This window comes from Vidua macroura, chromosome Z, assembly GCF_024509145.1.
Source record: "Vidua macroura isolate BioBank_ID:100142 chromosome Z, ASM2450914v1, whole genome shotgun sequence".
Classification (NCBI taxonomy): Eukaryota; Metazoa; Chordata; class Aves; order Passeriformes; family Viduidae; genus Vidua; species Vidua macroura.
Genome location: NC_071611.1, coordinates 65,021,746 through 65,034,611, shown reverse-complemented (window position 1 = coordinate 65,034,611; position 12,866 = coordinate 65,021,746). Strand labels below are relative to the sequence as shown.

General features: G+C 45.3%; 1 protein-coding gene across 1 annotated transcript in view; it reads left to right on the top strand.

Annotated features, from left to right (window-relative positions):
• The first annotated feature begins 3,149 nt into the window (after window positions 1-3,149).
• MEGF10 (multiple EGF like domains 10) overlaps window positions 3,150-12,866 on the top strand; it is an 83,295-nt gene continuing 73,578 nt past the window's right edge. Inside the window, 1 exon segment of the mRNA XM_054004141.1 lies at window positions 3,150-3,191. The gene's annotated coding sequence lies outside the window, so the exon portion shown is untranslated.

Sequence of the window (12,866 nt, the reverse complement as noted above, 5' to 3'; positions counted from 1 at the left end):
CTCCTTCATTGGTTCAGTTCATGTCACCCCATCCCTGCCCCTCCCCTGTGCCTTTTTCCCACTGGACAGTTTATACCCTAACCACTCCTACACTTCCCCAGTTAAATACCCTGGCCCTTCCTTCCCCAGTCACTCTCGGAGCTGCCTCCCTCTGCATGTGGTTGTCTTCCTGCTCCTGTTCCTGCTTCCTTTGTCCTTTGACTTCCCTCAATAAACCCATGTGGATTTGAACAGCACGAGAGTCCTCTCATTTTTGTTGGAGATCTCATTACAATCTCTGGGCCTTCTGTTGACTAGCCAGTAGCAGTCACCCTGCAGGACTCAGTCCAGGGCAGCCTGTGAGACCCTGCCACAGCAGGCAACCCCATCTTGCAGCAAACAAAGCAGCACTGGAGACACCACAGCAGTCCCTCAGCAGCACAGTTGGGGCTGTGTGGCCACCCCATGGCTCCAGACTGGGGCAGGGATGGGGCACTGCCATAGCACAGCCCAAACCCGCCTGGTGCCCCTGGCTCGTCCTCGACACAAAGCTTCAGGGAGTACCACAAGAACTCAACAAGCAGAAGGTATGGACATACAGCTCATTCTTCATGGCTGTGCACCCACAAATATCCACATCCATCTCTCCCCCCCTGACACAACACACCCCCTGGGGACACACAGAAGATTACAGAGCCAAGTGCCACAGTCATGAGCCCCTCTGCAGGGCCAGGCAAGTGTCCATGTAGGATCACCCCAAGACCCTACTCTGTCCCTGCCGTGCTGGCTTAGGGTACAGCAAGGCAGCCATAGATGCCCCAGCAGGTGCCCATAGCCCAGCCTGGCCCCGCTGGTCCCACAGAGGAGGCACAAGGACCCCACTTGACGCACTTTACACCTGACACACACAGGAATACCCACAAACTCTTAACATCTTCCCCAAATGTAGCAGCAGCCAGCAGACCCACAACTTGTCAGCCACCTCCAAACTCATAAACATATGCAAACCCATCTCTAACATCCAACAGTGTCCCGTGGGCTGAAAGAACTGACACATAGATCCCCAAACCAGAAAGAACTCCAAGCCAGCAAAAAAGCAGCAAAAAGATGCTCAGTGCTTTGCTCCAGGCTGGTCTCACGCACTGCTCTGAGGATGAACCCAAAATGCACCTGCTGAGCGCTAAGAAAAGGGGATACCCAAATATGGAAGAGCTGCCAGTTAGAATGGGGCTGTGGACACAGCAAATGGAGGTGGAGGACGTCAAAGCGGAGGGAGGATCATTCAGATGGGGGGGAGGCACACCAACAACTCTGACTGCCATACAAGCTAATGTAATTTAATTCAAGCCTTAAAGGCTGATGCAAAACCAGGGTTATAAAAGGTGAAGAGCCATTTTCTGCACAAGCTTCTGGTAGTCACTCACGGTCCCAGCACTGTCCCTTTTGCTTTGTGGACTTTTTGTTAGTTCTCAATAAAACCTTTGTAACTTATTGTCACTTGGTGTCTCAGTCATTTAGAACAGTAATGCTGTACAAAAGTCAGTTATCTCAATATAGAAATCCATCAGAAATGGGACTCTGGGGATGCAGCAGTCACCACTTAATCTGCAAATGCAGACTCGGCGGTCAAGTCTTGTGGCCAATTGGCTTTCCGGCTGTACTGGAAGTCACGGTCTCCAATGACACCTGGCCTCACAAAAGCTCCCCAACCTTCCAAGAAATCTTGGGGACCCTTTACAGCAGGATGGGACCTACAACGTGTTTCAGAACACCTTCCTAAGCATCCCTGTGTCCCTGTAATCTCCTCAAACACAGGACTTAACCCCACAGCCATCCCAAACCCATGCAGTCCCTCTGGCCACTTGGTGTCCCCACATCTCTGTGGTGTAGCTGCCATGATCTTCCTTGACACCACATCAGCGTATTCTGCCTCAGATAAGCTCCGGAAAGCTGCTGCAGGCTCAGCCCCTTGATGCACACCCTGGGCACCAGGAAGGAACGGCCATCCAGCACCTCACCGCCAGCACCAGCCATGGATAGCCTCAGCTCCTCTCAGGCACCTCTAGCCCCCTGTGAGCTCTCGCCATGGGGACCGATTCCCACTGCCGGGGTCCCCCTTGTCCAGGCCCGCCTGGAGCTCAAGGGCCATCTCCGATTCCCGCCTGTGCCTCCTCAGGCGGCAGCGCGGCTGCTTCTCCTCCTGCCCCGTGCCGCTGCGGGCAGCACCCACCCAGCCTGGAGGTGACGGCGACCGTGAGCGGCAGCAGCACCCACGTACCCACACAGCGGACACTGACAGACCTGCGGCAGCACACACAGGCGCGGGCACTCGGCATCCCCACAGCCCGGGCTGGGGCAAATCCGGCACGCAGAAACCCCACAGCGCCTGGGGACACCACCCTCAGCACCCCCACGCCTCATGGGCATGGGGGAAAAGCTGTATGGGATGGCATGGCCGGGTATAATAGCGTGAGGGGCCACGGATGTAGCTTCTCTGGGAAGGTGCTGGAACGTTCCTCCCTGTCCCGCAGAGCCAATGGCGCCGGCTCCAGGACAGGCCCGCCGCTGCCAAAGACTGAGCCAAGCAGCGACCCCATTAACGCCTCTGCAAAACTATGTTCAAATATGGAAAAAATAAACCGAAAAAAAAGAAGGAACACTTTTTGCGGTGTAACAATCTTCATATACTTGAATATATTTAAGTGCAGAAGTCACCATGCCCTTCCTCTCCGTAGCAGCTCTGGAGAGGAGCACATGACGTTCCCTTTCCTGCAGAAATGCGTCTCCTGACGGGGCTGAGGATCAGCCCCTCATTGCGGGACCTAAGCATTCAGTCGTTTGAAAAGACGATTTCTCTCCTCGCTCATCTGCTGGGTAGGTACCTATCCTTCACTAGACCGAATAAAATGACCTCTGTAGGTCCCTATGTAGCTTGTAGTTAGCCTGCAAGTGACTGAAAGGCGGCGAGTCCGGCACTGAGACAAAGCACCCCACACTCAGCACCGCGCCCCGAGCGAGACTGGCGCTGGGAACGCGGGTAAGTGGTTAAAAATGTCCGAGGGCTGCCCGGGGGCGGTCCGGGGCAGGCGGAGGAGGGGCTGATCCCCGCCGGTCCCGCCGCTCACACCGCCCTTCGCTCAAGTCCCGGCGGCGGCGGCTCCCGGCGGCGGCTCCCGGCGGCCGGTCGGACGGGGAGGGCGCCCGCGGGACAGGTAGGAGGCGCTGACCGGACTCGTCCCGTCCCGTCCCGTCCCGTCCCGCAGGTGCCGAGTGTGGCAGCCTCGGGGAGGAAGCGGGGGTGAGGCGGCATCACTCCTGTAGCGGGGTTTTACCCTCGGCAGAAGCATCCTCAGGGGAGCGGGTGGGATGCGGAGCCGCCCGCGGTGCCTCCGCCTTTGCAGAGCATCCAGGCGTGTTTGTCCCCGCTTTCGTGAGGGGCGACCGGCATGGTGGGGCGGGATGCGGGAGCGCTGCTGCGGTCCCGAGCCCGGATGAGTCGGTTCAGGTTCTCCTCGGAGCACTTTTATTTATTTATTTATTTATTTTTCCGCAAAGTGCCTGTTTTTAAAGGTTATCCTTCGTTTTCGTGGAAGGCTTTAGGCAGTCCTGAGCAGAGACTGGAGCGAGTGTACGCGCTGGAATAGAGGGATGCATGTGTATAGACGTAAATTAGCGTGACCCGCACGTGAAAATGCACATCTGTTTAATACCTTGATTTCGTTCCAGCCCATGTCCCTCAGCAGAAGCTGCCTAGAAAAATTCTCAGTTGTATGGTATCCTGCACAGATTTTCTTTTGGCGACAGTAGCAGTAACGTAAACATTTCCTATTTTGTCTTTCAGCCAAGGAGTAGGTTCAATCTGGAAATGTAGGCACAAATCAATTACGAAAAATACACAGCTGCTTTTCCTCGAATGAGCTGGGAATGGACAGTTTTTGGTAATCTTATTAATTACTTAAATGTTACTGCGAGTCATTAAGTACTGAAATGTAGTCAAAGTGAACATGCGTTTCCTAGAATCACGTACAGCTCTGAAGTTTTTCCAAAGTACCATCTTCTCACGATACAGTGAGTTTAAAACCTCACTTGGAACGTGTCATTGGTGTAGAAGATGCTTCATAGCTTATTTTATCAAGTTGGTAACTGAGCTTTGGCAGCAGTGTTTTAGAAAGCTGATTAACATAATGACTCTATATAGGAAAAATGTTTTTATCCAGTATCTTGGAAGAACAAAGGAAAAAAAATCTAAAAAGACAAGTCTGGAGAGTGGCATTTGTTTTCCAGCAGATAATCTGTAGACCTTTGCTGAAAAGTCTTAGATTCTTTGATTGAGCAGCATGTCTGATGTGAGACTGAAACTGAAAGCTGGCTTCAGTTGCCTTGTCAACATCCCTAAATGGTATTTGTGCCCAATAGCACAATACTTGGAGGAAAGCATATGTAATTAGGTATGTGTGTTCCTCTTGAAGTGGAGGGGAGTGGGGGTGCAACTGGAGCTGGAGACTATCTGAGCTGGAGACAGAATTTAGCCTAATAACTATTTAGGCCAAATATTGCTTGCTAGGTACTGGCCCTGCAAATTAAATAATATTAGCATGTCTAGTTTGATTTCCCATCTCAAATCAGATAAAACAGCTGGGCAAGTGTGCTTCAGATTTTTAATAAGCTGGACAAACTAATTTAGGACCAAGTTTCTTCTTGTTTGCCTATGTAACTCATGCACCTGCACAGCATCAATATATGGCACCTTATGTAATAAACTTTATTTAAATTTTCTTACACAGCCAACCATGTGGCCTTGCCATACAATCAAATTTAAACATGTGTTGCTCCCACAGAGAGTGATTCAGCGGCATCATATTAGTATTGACTGTTAATATGCTGTTGCATGGCTGGAGGCGCCATGGCTTTTTGCTTGGTTCCTTAGTGTGTGGTTTTAAGTCTGCAGTGTTCCAAGTCTCTGACAGAGCAGTTCACAGGACAGGCTATGTTCTTGCTCACTGATTATAGTCCATATCTAGTAAAAAAAGAATTCTAAACTGCAGGCAGCTCAGTGACCTGTGTGAAGTCAGCTGGCTGTATCTACTTAATTTCCCTGGAAATAGAGTCTTCCTTTTCTGGTGTATCAGGTGGTGAAATGGTCCAGAGGTGGCACAGTTCTCCAGGGGCAGGGCTGTGCATGCCAGGTTTGAGACCCCACAGAGAGAAACTGTACTACCCTTGCATTAGGGAAGATGCCTTAGCCCTTTCTATATCAATTTCACCATTTACATGTCTACTTAAAACTCGGATAGCTAATGCCATCATTTTGAATGCGATTGGTAGGGTGGGAGGGGGCACTTGGAGGACCTCTCCAGGGGTCACAATGTTAAATGAGCTGTTCTGAGATGAGCAGAAGGGTTTAACCAAGTGAACAGTCCTTTGGTGACTTGCATAACCGTGTTTTCCACAATCAGCTGTTCAGCTGTACGGGTACATGCACCCGCCCCAAGGAAGCAAGTGCAGTTAACAAAGGCAATTAATTCATCTATGTGAAGAACACAGGAACTGTGCATTACCATACTTAAGTTTGATTAACATCTAGCGGAGTTTGGAGTGGGCTTTTAACTGCAGCTGGTAAGGATCCCTTGAATTTATATTCAGATTACTTGGCAGGAGTTTTGCATGGTTTCTCTATGTTGCTTTTTCTTGTCTAGGCATTTTAATTTCTTGTTAGGGAAAGCAGGTGGCTTTTGAGGAAGGTAAAAACCAGATTCTTTGTGTATGTGCCAGAGTTTTAGTGTAACCAAAGATATGTTGGTTTAAAAACCCCAAAGTTATGTAGATAGTACTGTAAGATGGATATGATCCTATTTTTTAAAAATTTTATTTTAATGGAACACAGTGTAGATGAGTAGTGTTTCTTTAGGCATGGACAGGAATGGTGTAGTGAAATGACAAAGTTCTTACATCCTTACTCCTGTTAAGTGGTGTCTTCCTTGATGAATGATGCCAGTGGAATCAGATTTCAGTATGTAGTAGTTATGTTACCGACTCACTGTGAGGAATTTGATCCTGATTTTTAATACTGACAGATTAGTTTGTCAGTAATTAGTACTGACTTCATATGCTCCAGTCAGCATAGCATAAACGTAGATATAAGTGCAGTATTTTTTCATCTGTGAGAAAAATCTGTGTCTTGATATTCCAAAAGTTTTTTACATTTGAAGAGTATGTATCATCTAAAGCCATCTGTCAGAAAACTAGGAGAAATACTCTGGGGTGGGATTTGCTTTACTGGAATAGCTTTATTGATTGTGTCAGCATTCATGTTAATTAACCCATGCAAACTGTCTGGTCTATAATTGATGTTTTGCCTGTGTAAGGATTTGTGGTTCAGGCTTTTGGATGTACACATTAAGTTTATATTAAAATGTGGACAGCCATCTCTTCCTGTTTTATCAGTGTTTTGTATCTGATTGTCAGAGAAATTAGCCTATAGTCAGCAGTGAGATACTAATTCTGAGTTCTTTTGATGTTCAAGGCAATGAAAACACACAGCAGAAAACATAATTTTAACTTTGACATTGACTTGCTGTGTGACCTCAGGAAAGAAATTTAATCATTTTTTCTGTTGCTGTAAACACCCTTCTCAGCCTACCAGATCATTTTCATTGAACACACAGAGGTGCAAGTATGTGCAAAATTATTTTTTCAAAGAAACATAAAGACTTCGTATAAGTGTGTCATTTTAGACTTAGGATCACTGGCACAAAGAGCTGCAGCTTCTGTGGCTCTAGTGTCCACCACTGCAGCACAAGAACAATAGCAAAAAATTATCTTGTCTTTTATAATCTACACCCGAAGTCAAAAGGCAAGAGGAAATAAGGAGAGACAATGAAATAATGAAGACAGGTGTCAAGCTAAAGTCGTGTTATTTTTCATCAAAAATCAATGGAAATTCATACATTTAAAGGAATTAATAATAGCTCTATTTTAGATGAGAGTCTTCAAGTAGGAGACAGTGAAGAACTATTTCTTTGCAATGACAGTATATTGCCAATGATGGCTGGAACCGGGCCTTGCCAAACAAACGGTCAGCATCTTGTAAAGTACTGGGAATGCTGGGCATGGGAAGAGACCATGAAAGGCAAGGCGCATCTCAGAGAAGTCATGGCCTTAGGATGATGCAGAAGGTGAATTTGTTAGGCTGGACCAGAGGACACCAGCAGGGGTAGAATTGTCCAGGCAAAAGACAGGGTGGCCCTGTCCCATCATGGTGGTGTTTCTCTGGGGCAGTTCTCATCTGGAAGGGTCTGCTCAAAGCACCAGTGGAGGATGTAGAGAAGGAGGAAGGCTGGCTCAGGCTGCTTAATAAAGAAAAATGATCCAGAGGAGGGTAATGTGTGTTTAGGGCACCTGGCACATTTATGAGCAGTACCAAGGTGGAACACCAAACCAGGGCACAAAGTTGTTACTTTGATGGACTGCAAAGGAAAGAAAAATGAACTGGACAGAAGATGGTATGTGAACTGGTTGTTTGTTGTTCCATGCACAACCCTATTTATTTTGGGAAGAAGTCACTGCTTCCCAAAGTTTTCTGTACATCACAGGAATTAGGTCATGAATTCTTCCCGCACAGTGCCTGTTTCTTCAGGGGTAGGTCCTATAAGTCCTCTTCAGAGTGAGTAGTGCTGTATTTCAAGAGTAGGTGTATGAGACAAAAGTTTCCAGGACAAAATTATTCAAGAGACAGTATGGGCAGGAGGATGTTTTTCTTAGTATGGTTTGGTCTCAGCCCTGTGAGACTTCTTTTCATTAATGAAAACAGAGACATCCGTACAGGGTTTCAATGAGTTCATCATGTTTAAAGCAACTTTTTAAGTTTCTCCTATACAGAAGTCTTGTCTATCTATTTTTCAGAATATTTTTTTGTCGGGGGAAGGGTTGGGTGTTCTTGGTGAATTTAAAAGATTTATAGAGAAAGAAGTAAAATAATATTGTCACCTGGCAAGTTACTTGTCTTTGTACTATGGAAATGTTTTGATTTTATCTTGCAGATGTTTTTCTAAAATAAAGGACAAAAATATTCAAGGTAGAGATAACTTGGACTTGTGATTTTTTCCCCATCCCCCACTTATTATTTGGAGCACAATTCTCTGCTGTCATATGGCTTAGGAAAAATGATTTAAAGTGATGTAAATAAATGATGGTGATGTTACCTTACTTGCCCCACTCTTCATGTGGCCCATAGAGAAACTTCATAATCGGTTGATTTGGCTGAGAGCTTTTGAATCCTGACTTTTAAAGTTTCAGTGTTGCTGGGCTGATTAACTAAAGAGCAGCAAAAGAGTTTCGATCACAGGGCTCTGCCAAAAGGAGCCCCCAAAGTGAGTGTTTTGTGTGAAAGCATGCCTTGCAGTTTGAGCCCAGAGTGACAATGATTGTAACACAATGCTGCTCATGTGACAGTGAGACAAAGAGGCCATTATGCACGGCTGACTGGCATCAGATCCTCCAAAAGCCAATAGTCAGACCAAGCTTGATCACCCTGAGAAACACACTGGAAACACTTGCATGTTAAAAAAAAAAAAAAAAAAAAAAGACATGTGTCTCTGTGTGTATGCATGCCAAAGCCTGGTTAAGTTTTAAGTATAAAATGACATAATTGGTTTGTTTATGTTTTTTTGGAAGCTGCTGTCAGGAATCAGCAAAAAACATGTAACATAGCATTGGGAGCAGACATGGTGGGAATAAGATGGAGTATGCCAACAGGCCAACAGGATCTTCCACTTCCTTTGCTTCTTTGCTCCATTGCTTCCTTCTGAATGCTTTTGAGCGTGAGTTTTAATTTCCTCTAAAGTGTTTACGAAATTTTTGGACCACATTGGTCTGTCAATACACATTTCTCACGATCACTGGAACTTAAGCACAAATAATGGCTATGTGTGTTTGTGGGAAGCATCTGTTTGGTGTTTTATAAACCCTCTTCAAAGGGTTCAAGAGCACTTGATACATGAAGAAATGTCCCTGACAAGTTGTGAGCTGTGGCAGTCTTGGTCCCAAAGGCAGCAGGGCTGGAAATCTACTGAGTAAATAGGATACAGCAGCTGGAGTGGAGAGCTTGTCAATTAGAAAGGTATTTGTTTAAAAACAACTGGTTTGCCTTTGTAACCTTGAGGGGTGGGTTGACTTCTCCAGCACATCCATCACATGGGAGCTGGCACCTGATGATGACCAGAATTAGCAGTGATCATCACCTTGCAAAGAGGTTTAGCTTATTCCCTGACTACTGCTGTATGTCACTTTTCCTTTTTACTATTTTCCTACCATAAGAAAAATTTCACAATCTGCACAGGCTGCCTGAATCCATCACTCTGTCACCACCAAAAATCAGAGGCTGCCTCTTTCATATTCTCTTTTTGCCTTTGAAAACCCCACTTAACTCTCTGGTGTCCTTCCCTCCCAACTTCCTCCTGCTTAGACAGTGAAAGTATGAAAGCAGAAGGATGATTTAGGCTCCTTTTTCCAGAGCTGTGTGTGGGCTCCTCCGGATCTGGGGGAGCCCCCTCGGGATGGAGCACTGGACAGGATATTTACCAGCAGTTCCCCAGTTTAACTTGTGTCTCTGCTCACTCCGTAACGGAGCTTTCCTGCCTTTTTAATCCATGCCACATGCGGGTGACCCAAGCAAACCCTGTGGGAAGACAGAAGCCCTGTTGTGTGTTTGTAGAGCAGTTGCTCAGAAGCTGATGTACAGCTGTGGCCAGGCTTGTTTGGAAGAGAAGAGTAACTTGATCTTTTAATTTTTTTTTTTTTTTTAATTAGTCTTCTCTCCCCCCCCACCCCCTGATTGATATTGCAGATAACAACTGCTTCTGAAGGTTTTATCAGTATGCAAAGAATGTAATTTCTGTTTTTTTTTTTTTTTTTAATAAATCTGTTTTAGGTAGATTAATTTATTTTAAAATAAAAGGCATAACTGTACAGAGGCTGAGAGTCCAGTTTTCTTACTTGCATTGTGTAAACCAGGAGTGACTCAAGTGAAATCAGAGTAACTGAGGCAAAGTTCATGATGCCAGACCCATTGTTTGTGCATTTTAGGATCTGTGAAGACACACATCTGTGTCATCCTAATATACCAAAGCTGCCCCCACCAAAGCCAGAACAATTGGCCTCTTTTAATAGATAATTAAATTTTCTTTTAGACAAAAGTGGAACTGCCAACACTGCAATGGACGCTGCTGAGAGTGCATACAGTTCTCTTTGTGCTGTGGGGTTGGTTTAGATTAAAGGCATTGCAGGTTCTGCTGTGCAGGTATGCACAGGCCTCCATCACTTTAAAAGAGAAGATGGTCCTGGGAAAAAAAAAATCACTACTTCCGGGAACTTGTTTAAACTCTGAACCCAGAAAAGACTGCATTTTTAATTATTGAATAAGAAGATTGGGTGAATAGTTGTTGAAAGAGTAAAACAAAAACACAGCAAGAGAGAAGCTTCCTTGTTTTAAGTATCCCCACTGCTTGTCAGTAGATTTTTCAATCTCCATAACCCATTTCAGAGAGCTGTGAGACTTAATCTCATCTCTGGAACAATATTGTTCTTCTGCAACTTTAATGCACTTTTTAGAAATGCTCCATTCTTTCTTGCTGAACACTAGTTCATGCCAATTTGCATTATGTATGAATAATGACGGCCAGGATATGCATTCATGGTAAGTGAACCTCAAAAGATGCAGTGGTTTGGGGTTCCGGTCTGCACCACTAATATGCGGGAGAAGATGTTTTTTTTTGTGCTTTTGCAGATTGCCAGACTTTCTGTGCGTATTTTGACAGTGCAATGACTTCAGAAAAGAGATTTTTGTTTGGCTTGTTTGCAGAAGTAATGTCGGGATGCAGGGAGGAAATGCCCTTACTCATCTAGCAGTGAGACAAGTTGTAAAGAAAGCCTGAGGTTGCTGCTGCTGCCTCTTGGTCTGCACAAGGGTTTTTTTTGGAATTAAGTAGAAATCCATTGCAGTCACTAAAAAAAATGTCTAGTGCCACTGAGTAACATTTCTGGAGCCTGCCTTCTAGATACACACTTAGAACTTTTATCTTCTCTTGTGGGAGTTTCTCAATAGACTTTTGAAAATTACCCTGCTTTCTGTTGCATGGCCTATCGTCAGGGAAATAGCAAAGCTTTAGTACACTGATATTTTCTCTTAGGTGTATGTGTGTGTTTTTTCTTCACTGCGGTTTCCAACAAGAACACCAGTGGGAAAAACAAGCAAAAGACCAGACTGACAAGAGGGCATTATTGGCTTCTTCAGAGGTGACCCAAACCTGTAAAAAAAAAATTCTCTCAGTTGTGACATTGGGTGTGGTGTTCCATTGTAAATGTTTAGGACCCAGAAGTCTGTATTTCATGATTTGCTACAGCCAGTTAGTACCATAAACACAATGCTCAGGACATTGCCATCGTGGCAGAATATCAAACTGGAAGCATAGGTCCCAGGCGTGGGTTGAAAATGGAGACTACCAGACCTAAATTCTGTTTTCAGCTCTGCTGTTGACTTGTTTCGTGAAACAAGATTAAACACTTAGACAGACTGGAGCCAAATACTTTCCATGTACAGTGTGGTTATTAAGAGTAGCCTCGAGAATGAAAGGCCTTGCAGTGTTAGAAGAAACATTGTAGATCTTGTAGGGAATCATGTCAGTTAAAATACTGTATGTGAGATTATTGCATAATATGTATCTAAAATAAATGTGTTTGAGTGCTGTCTTCTGCTGTATTCACTAGGTTGAGGGAAGACAGATATTTGGAAAAGAAAAGAGATCTCAAAGTAGAGTGCCATGTGGAAACTTTCTGGACCCCTATGTAGCATAGAGCAGCCTTGAACTCCTAAAAGCACAACAAAAACCTTCAAACAGTGACAAAGAGCATCTGCCCTGGCTCGTCTCACCCATTGGGGCAGACTCCTTCCAAAAAGCAGTCACTTCTCTCCTGGAGGGGAAGAATCAGAGTGTCCCAATCTGCCCTCCAGAGAGAAGAAAGATTTATACATGGATTAGTTCAGTGGGCAGCTGACAGATTGGGTCAGGCTGAGTGCCCATTGCTTGTCCATCCCATGGTGGGCAGCTTTGCTTCAGCTTCCAGCGCAGAAGCATCCTTCTGCCTTTCAGGAGTGGATGCAATGGGTATTGGTGCAGTTTTTGCTGCTCTTCCATGCATACTTTTATCTTTCTTTGCGCTCTCTGGAGCAGCAGAGAAAATTGGTAAGGAAGGTCAAATAATGCCCTGCTCCTTACTGGCTGAAGTGGATGAAAAGTAGTTTTCAGCAATACTGCAGCTGGCCTGTCTGTCTTCATGCTTACAATAGCAACATACATTTCTGCCCTCTTGGTAGAAAGCCTGTGTGAAATTGGAAAAACATAAGTTAGCTGAGGAAGAAAGTGTCATTTTGCTATGTCAGGACAGTAGATGCTAAGAGTTTGGGTTCTAGAGCCAAAAGAAATCAGCTGGTCATAAAACCAGTTATTGGCCAGCTCAGGATAGCTGGGATTTTCACCAGGTGTCATGATCTGATTTCAGAGAAAGGCAGTTCCTGAGCTCAGGTTTCATCCCATGCAGATCAGAGGAGAGTTCCATTTTTATTTCCATGCAGATCAGAGGAGAGTGTCCATTCCATTTTTGCTCTTCCCTGGAGGTCTCTCACTGTGATTGTCCAGTCCCTCTGCAAATGCTGTGCTGTTTGTCACTGTCCCCTCAGCCCTTTGCTCATCTGCTGGCAAAATAAGGCAGGAGATGCACGACTGAATGTGAAGTTTCATGTGGTGCAATTTCCAAATTCTGGGTTGCTCTCATCCGTTAATGAGAGATGACATATTCACGCATTCAGGTAACCACTGCTCTTCCTTCTGAAA